Below are 6,818 nucleotides of genomic sequence, written 5' to 3' on the forward strand. Positions count from 1 at the left end.
GCAAACATGATTGAAGAGATGAGAAGAGAATATGCAAATTATTTATATTTTGTGTTTGGATGGATAAACCCATTGCCTACGTACCATCTTAAAAAAGATTAGGATCAAAACCTCGTAGTTCGGGATAAAAATCTCAAAAAAAAGGTTGGTGAATTGATTGGTCCAAAAGCCTTAAGGTCTTTTGTTATCAAAGGGAGAAAACTCAACCAAACCACAAATCCATCATGTGAGGATAGCTTCAACATGCTAGTGAGGGGTTAACCCTATAATAAGCATGGAAGACTCATTGTCCATCACTAAGGATATAGGTGAGTATTACATCTACCACAAAGATAACTCAAACCTAATAGCTAAAGGTTATGGAAAATTTGATTAAGAAGTGGCCCTTGGAACCACAAAAGACATTGAAATGGGTTATATTTACCGATTAGAAGTATATACAAAAATGGTCAAAGTTGACTTAAAGATTCAATTCAAAATAAGTGTTATGAAAAGAAGGTTTGAAAATCCAAAGCATAAGGCTTAGGTTTCTAATGTTGAAAACAAGTGTTAAATGTTTGCACAAAAGTTTTGGCTTGGGTTAGAGTGGAGAGATGAAGAAGAAGGGCTAAGTCCTAAGTAAAACAAGAGAGAAGGGATGAAGAATCAAAACCACAAAAGGAGTCCCTCTCTTGAGATCATATTGATGATCCAAGTAGCTCCCATCCTTTGGAATAAGCAACCACAAAGCATAAGCAATCAAACAAGTCTCATAAGAGATTCTCAATGTGTCTTGTATCTTTCACTTTGGATGAACATGGCAATGGTCCTCCAATTAAGCTCAAATGGAAACCCCTAGCACAAAAGCACACACATCAAAAGTTTCATGAAGTAAAACAAGAATGGACAAGAGTGAGTTTAGGGATTTGGTCCTTCCAACCCATCTTCATCATTAAGATCCTTTTACTCCAATTTTGCATAAGGAAGGTCCTAGAATCTAAGTCCAATTCTCCATTTCTTTGCATAGGGAAAGTCCTAGAAACTAAGTCCATTTCTTTGCATTTGGTCCACAACAATCAAAACAAAAACACAAGCACAATAATATATACACAATTATGTGCTCAAGTGAGCAAAAGGTAAATGGCATTAACATAAACATGTGCTCAAGTGAGCAAAGAGAAAAGCAAATGGATAATATGTGCAAGAATAGTAAATTGCATAAAGTAAAGTGCATAAAGTAAATGTTAATTGTCCATAGTTAGTGTTAGTAGTTAGTGTGCCATAAGGCAAATTTAGCGCTATGTTAAGCAATAGTAATTAGACTTATGTAGAAGTCACAACTATCTGAGGCCGGTCAATAATAATGTAGTCAACAAACACAAGTTAGGAGTCTTGATTAGTGAACCAAGTCCCAAAAACTTGCCATCCCAAAAAGAAAATGAGAATTGATCTTGTATTGGTTTAAGCCTTTTGCATGATTTAGAAGACAACCTATCCTTAATGCGAAGCCATTCACTTGATCAATTGATCAAGATGAACTAGATTTGAATCAAAGAAGATTAAATCTCCCTAATCAATGCTAACTTATCAACCTTCAACTCATTGATCAAGAAGAAAAGAAATAGAAGAAGAAGGAAGAGAAGATGGATAAGAGAAATGGAAATGGCAAAATTAAAGTGCATTAAATGAAATACAATGTACCAATCCTCATTTGTTGACCAATAACATTGAAAGTCAAGGTCAAACAATCAAAAATAAAAGTGAGATGAAGATTGGAAGTCAAGAAATGAATAAACTATTTTTGGCATTTTTTAATATTTAAAATAAACTTGAATTAAAAATAAATGGAAAGGTCAAACTTCAAAATTACTTCAAATCAACCTTGAAAGGTCCAAGTAATTTATCCTAAGTTCAACAAGGTCAAACAAAGTTTGACAAAAAATTTCAGCATTTTTAAAAGTCAGAAACTATTTTTAATTAATTAAAAATGAACAAAAAATGACCTAATTGAATTAAAATCTCAAATAAATCTCAAATCAATTTAAAAATTGATGAGAATATTTTTCATAGATCCATCATCATTCAAATAGGTTAGGAAAATATTTTTGTATTTTTTGAATATCAAAAACTATTTAAAATGAATTAAAAATAATCAGAAAAGAGAAAATTCATAAAAAATATCAAATGACAAAATAAAAAATATTAAAAATCAGAAATAGAAACTAGAATTTATTTGGGAAATAATGCAATTGGTCCCATAATTTTTGGATTAAAAATGAAAGAGATATGATTTTTTGAAATAAAAGGAATTAAGGAAAATAAAAACAGAAATTAGAAAATTAGAAAAATCCACAGCGCTTGGATCGGAGCTCATTAATTGAGCTGGCAGATCACAAGGCTGGGAGATACGCGTGCATGAAAGTCCACAGTCAATGTAAGCACATGGGAAACAAATAAAAGTCATAACAAGCAAGGGTCCTGATTGAATTTGGAAAATAGGTCACACGGCCAGGATTCAAACTAGAGATAATGAAGCCACCGGAGCCACCGTCTTCTCCGGTGAGCTTGGATTTTCCGGCCAAATTGCAGAAATTCAAAAGGGCACCAAAGTACACGATCCTTATACCAAAATGAAGCTGGGGTGATGTACATCACCTTTGTAACCTTGAATCACACTCAAGATTCCTATAAATGGAGAAATCTGAGGTGGAAGATTCAGGTGTGGAAAATGCAGATCAAGGAAAAACGAAATTGAAGCTACCACTAGCTTGCCTCTCAAGTGAGGACTTCAGAAAACATTAGATCCAAGCAAAAAGGTCAATGGATGATGAGAATCGAAGAAAATACTAGTTGGAGTGTGTACTTGTATTCTGGTAGCTTGAGCTTGAAACCTTGCTTGCTTTGCCAAAACAGAAGTTCAATGAGATGTATGGTGAAGGTTTAGAAGCATTAGATCTAAGAATTCAACCAGATGAAGCTGAATTTTAGATCTGAAAAGAGAAATGGAAATTGCTTCTTTAGTGATGGTTAGGGAAAGATTTCTGCAGCATTTCAGGTTGAATTAGGCGTGTGAAATGAGTGAAATGAAGTCTCTATTTATAGAGGAAGTGGCAAGGAGAGTGTGAAATGATCTGTGTGCATGGCATGTGAAGCTTCATTGCATGGGCTTACATGATCATGCACAAGGCCCAAAAACAATGCCAAAAGAGTTCTGAGCACAAGCCAGATGGAATTGGACGTGTGACTTGCAAGGCAATTGCTTATGCACCAAGATTTCAAGTGAATTCTTCATTTGTACCTAAACATTCATCTCTTCGAAAGTCCCAATGGAAAAATCCAAACATGATCATGTGAGTAGTGGTTGGAAAGGTCTTGATGTAAGGAACAATTGTTATGTTGGGCAAAAATCCATTTGGAATATGGAAATTTATGAAATTTGAGTTTAAAGTGTGATGTGCAAAACATGTCAATGCAAGGTTTCTAAAATTGGCCAATTTTCAAGCCCTTCTGTTTTGATGATGCAAGCCTCAAATGGAAAACCCTCCAACATAAAAGTTGTAGATATTTTCAAGACAATCAAAATGGACTTAAAATTTACATCATTTGGATTTTTGATGAAAGAGTTATGGGCACTTGAAGTTGGACTTTTTTGACTTTCAATGCATTTGGTCAAAAAGGACCTATAATGTCTTGCATTATCACATGTACTTACTTTGAGATTTTGAAATTTTGTTCAACATAACATTTGAATTAGACATATTAAGCTTTCCAATTCATTTTATCCCTCCTAAAAATCATAAAAAATGAATGAGTTATGTCCTTGGGAAGTTGACCCACAATTAGGGTTTCAGTCAAAATGACCTATAATGTATTGGAGTGGCAGATGGTCTTCCAAGCTTCAAATCAATTTTTGATGAACATGAAAGTTGTTCATATTGTTCTTAAGAACATGTTTGCTTTTGGAACCATCTCCATTTGACTAACACATAAAAAATTAGGTCTCAGTGCATTTCAAAATAGTCAGATGAATTGACTGATCAACTTCTCAAGTCCACAACTCATATCTTGATGAATTGATGATTGAGGACACTCAAATAAGTTCAAGTATGCATGAAATTATGAATTAAAGAACTTCCCTTGATTGTATTTGACCATGGGCCGAGGTTGCTTCATGAGCAAGGCATTGTGATGCGCAGATGAATTAGGGTTTCTCTGAAGAACAAGACCTCAAACCCTTTGACTTACTTTGATCAAAATGATGAATTGAGGTACTAGGGAGGCATATTTGATGGATGAGAGCTTTGGGAACCATTGCCATGCTTGCTATCATCTCCTCTTGACCATGTCTTTGTACCAATGATCTCCTAGAAGCTTTGGACCTTGTGATTGCTCAAGCTACAAACAAAAGGTGTTAGTGACATATTTTTGTGCTTTTAGTTAGTAAACAAGATGAGAAAAGTAATGATATATAATTCAAGCATGCTTGGTGATCTCAAACCAACTCACAGAAAGTCCCACCCAAAGGCAAAGGGAACCAAGATGCTAATGATCCTTGAGGCTATGCAAATGAAATGTTATGATGCCATGAGGGATCTTAGGGCCAAAATTGGGGTCTTACACGGATCACCAATTTCGACCATAGGATTAAATGTTAAGAGTGACTAGGATTGAGTGAAAAAAAATGGAAGTTGAGATTTGTGTTTGTTTGGAAGTTTTGTGTTAGTTTGGAAGTTATGGTAGTTAAGGGTAATTAGGTAAATGGATGACTTGTGGAGAAATAGGTAGTTAAAGACCAATGATGTTGGAGTTTAGCAAAAGTATCAAGTTAGGATGTAAGGCAAAGAGTCACTAGTAATTGAACTTGAATTTTCATGCATTTGCCTTGATTTTTTCTACCACTTTTGGTTTGAATTTTGAGTGGTTTAACCCATGAATTTTAGTACTTTTGAGAAGTGATATTTTCCACTAAATGAATTAAATTTCCCTTTTATTCCAACTTTGCCCTTTCCTTTGAATCCAAGCAAACCTCCGAATTAATTGATGATTGTTTGAATCTCTCCTGATAACCATGAATCTCAAATAAAGAGATGATCCCCACCACAAGTAATACGGGAAATAAATCTGAATAATACCAAATAATATCCACCTCGAAAATCTACTTAAACTGATTAAATCAATTATCATCGAACCTTTGGCCTAAACTTGTTACCATATGCAAATGTCGATGAGTGCATGATCAAAATAGAAAAAGTATGCAAATGAACAAAGCCATAAGCCAGGAAAATTAAAAAAAAAGTTAGGGCAAATTTTGGGGTATGACAACTGTTGTTAAGAGAATCCTTAGGTATTTGAAAGAAACACCTAATCTCGGCTTGATGTATAAGAAAACATCAGAGTACAAGCTTTATGGGTATTGTGATGCTGATTAAGCTAGAGATAGATTAGAATGCAAAAGTACATCTGGGAACTTTCAGTTTCTAGGAGGAAACCTCATCTCATGGGCAAGCAAAAGACAATCAAACATTGCATTGTCAACTACAAAAGTAGAGTACATCTCAGCTTCACTTTGCAACACTTATATACTCTGGATGAAGAATCAGCTTGAGGATTTTCAGGTCTATGAGAGTAACATTCCTATCTTTTATGATAATACTGCTGCTATCTGCTTAAGTAAGAATCCAATTTTACATTCCAGAGCGAAGCACATAGAAATTAAACACCACTTTATTAGAGATTATGTTCATAAAGGGACAATTATTTTAAAATTTATAGATACAGACCATCAATGGGATGATATCTTTACAAAACCCTTAGCTGAAGATAGATTTATCTTTATTCTGAAAATTTTAAATATGGAAGATTACCCAGAATGACTCTGAACCTGTGCTTCTCATCTCTGATGTAAAATTAGACTCTGACTCAAGCATATAATGTTTATCTGATTCTGATTTTGTTACTTTTACAAGTTAGAAGATATCTTTATCATAAACCTCTCTAGTCAGAAACATTTTGGTATTCTTGACTCCAGATACGTAAACACGTGGTCCCTCGAACGTGTGGCTCTGGCTCTTCTAGACACTTGTCTAGCTCAGAACTCAAGGGCCAAACTATTGAGATCCCCTCGAGCAGTGTGCAAATCTTAAGATTTGACCCCCATCATTAGCTGCATTTCATTTCTCCTATGATTGTCAAAATTCGGTTTTAGCAAAAACAAATTTTTGTGTTCCCTCTCAGCTAACGTTGTCGTTTTTGTAATATTTCAACTTGTGTTTATATACTCCCACGACTCCCACATTCACACTTTCACTACTCACTACTTACACAAATCCAAAACCTCCAAACTTCTCTTCAACTTCTTTTCATCTCCTTCACTACAAACTTCATCATGAATCCTCAAGAACAACAGGTCTTTGAATTCTCTCAACAAATGAACGCCACTAAACAACAGGTTGAATCCCCACAACGATTTGCATCCACTACTGCTACTCAAACTACAACCTCCTATCAAGAACCCCATTTTCTTGATCGCCCAACTCACATAAAACTTTCAACTCCTTTTGAACAACTTGAAGTTCTTTGTGAGTTACTGGTAGACTTTGACAACCTCAAGGAAAATGGTATGGATTTAACACCAGAACTGAAGAATCAAGGGTGACTTACTTACTTCAACCGTATCTATAGCCCCATCTACACAAACTTGGTGAAGGAATTCTAGAGATTCGCTGATTGTGATGATCACTACATTATTTCTCATGTTGTGGGCATCAAGATGGTAATCACTGAGAAATCCATAGTTGCGCTTCTGAATATGGAAAAGGCTGGGGGAAGAAGAATCTACA

The sequence above is a fragment of the Lathyrus oleraceus genome, chromosome 7 (assembly GCF_024323335.1).
Source record: "Lathyrus oleraceus cultivar Zhongwan6 chromosome 7, CAAS_Psat_ZW6_1.0, whole genome shotgun sequence".
In the NCBI taxonomy this organism is placed as follows: Eukaryota; Viridiplantae; Streptophyta; class Magnoliopsida; order Fabales; family Fabaceae; genus Lathyrus; species Lathyrus oleraceus.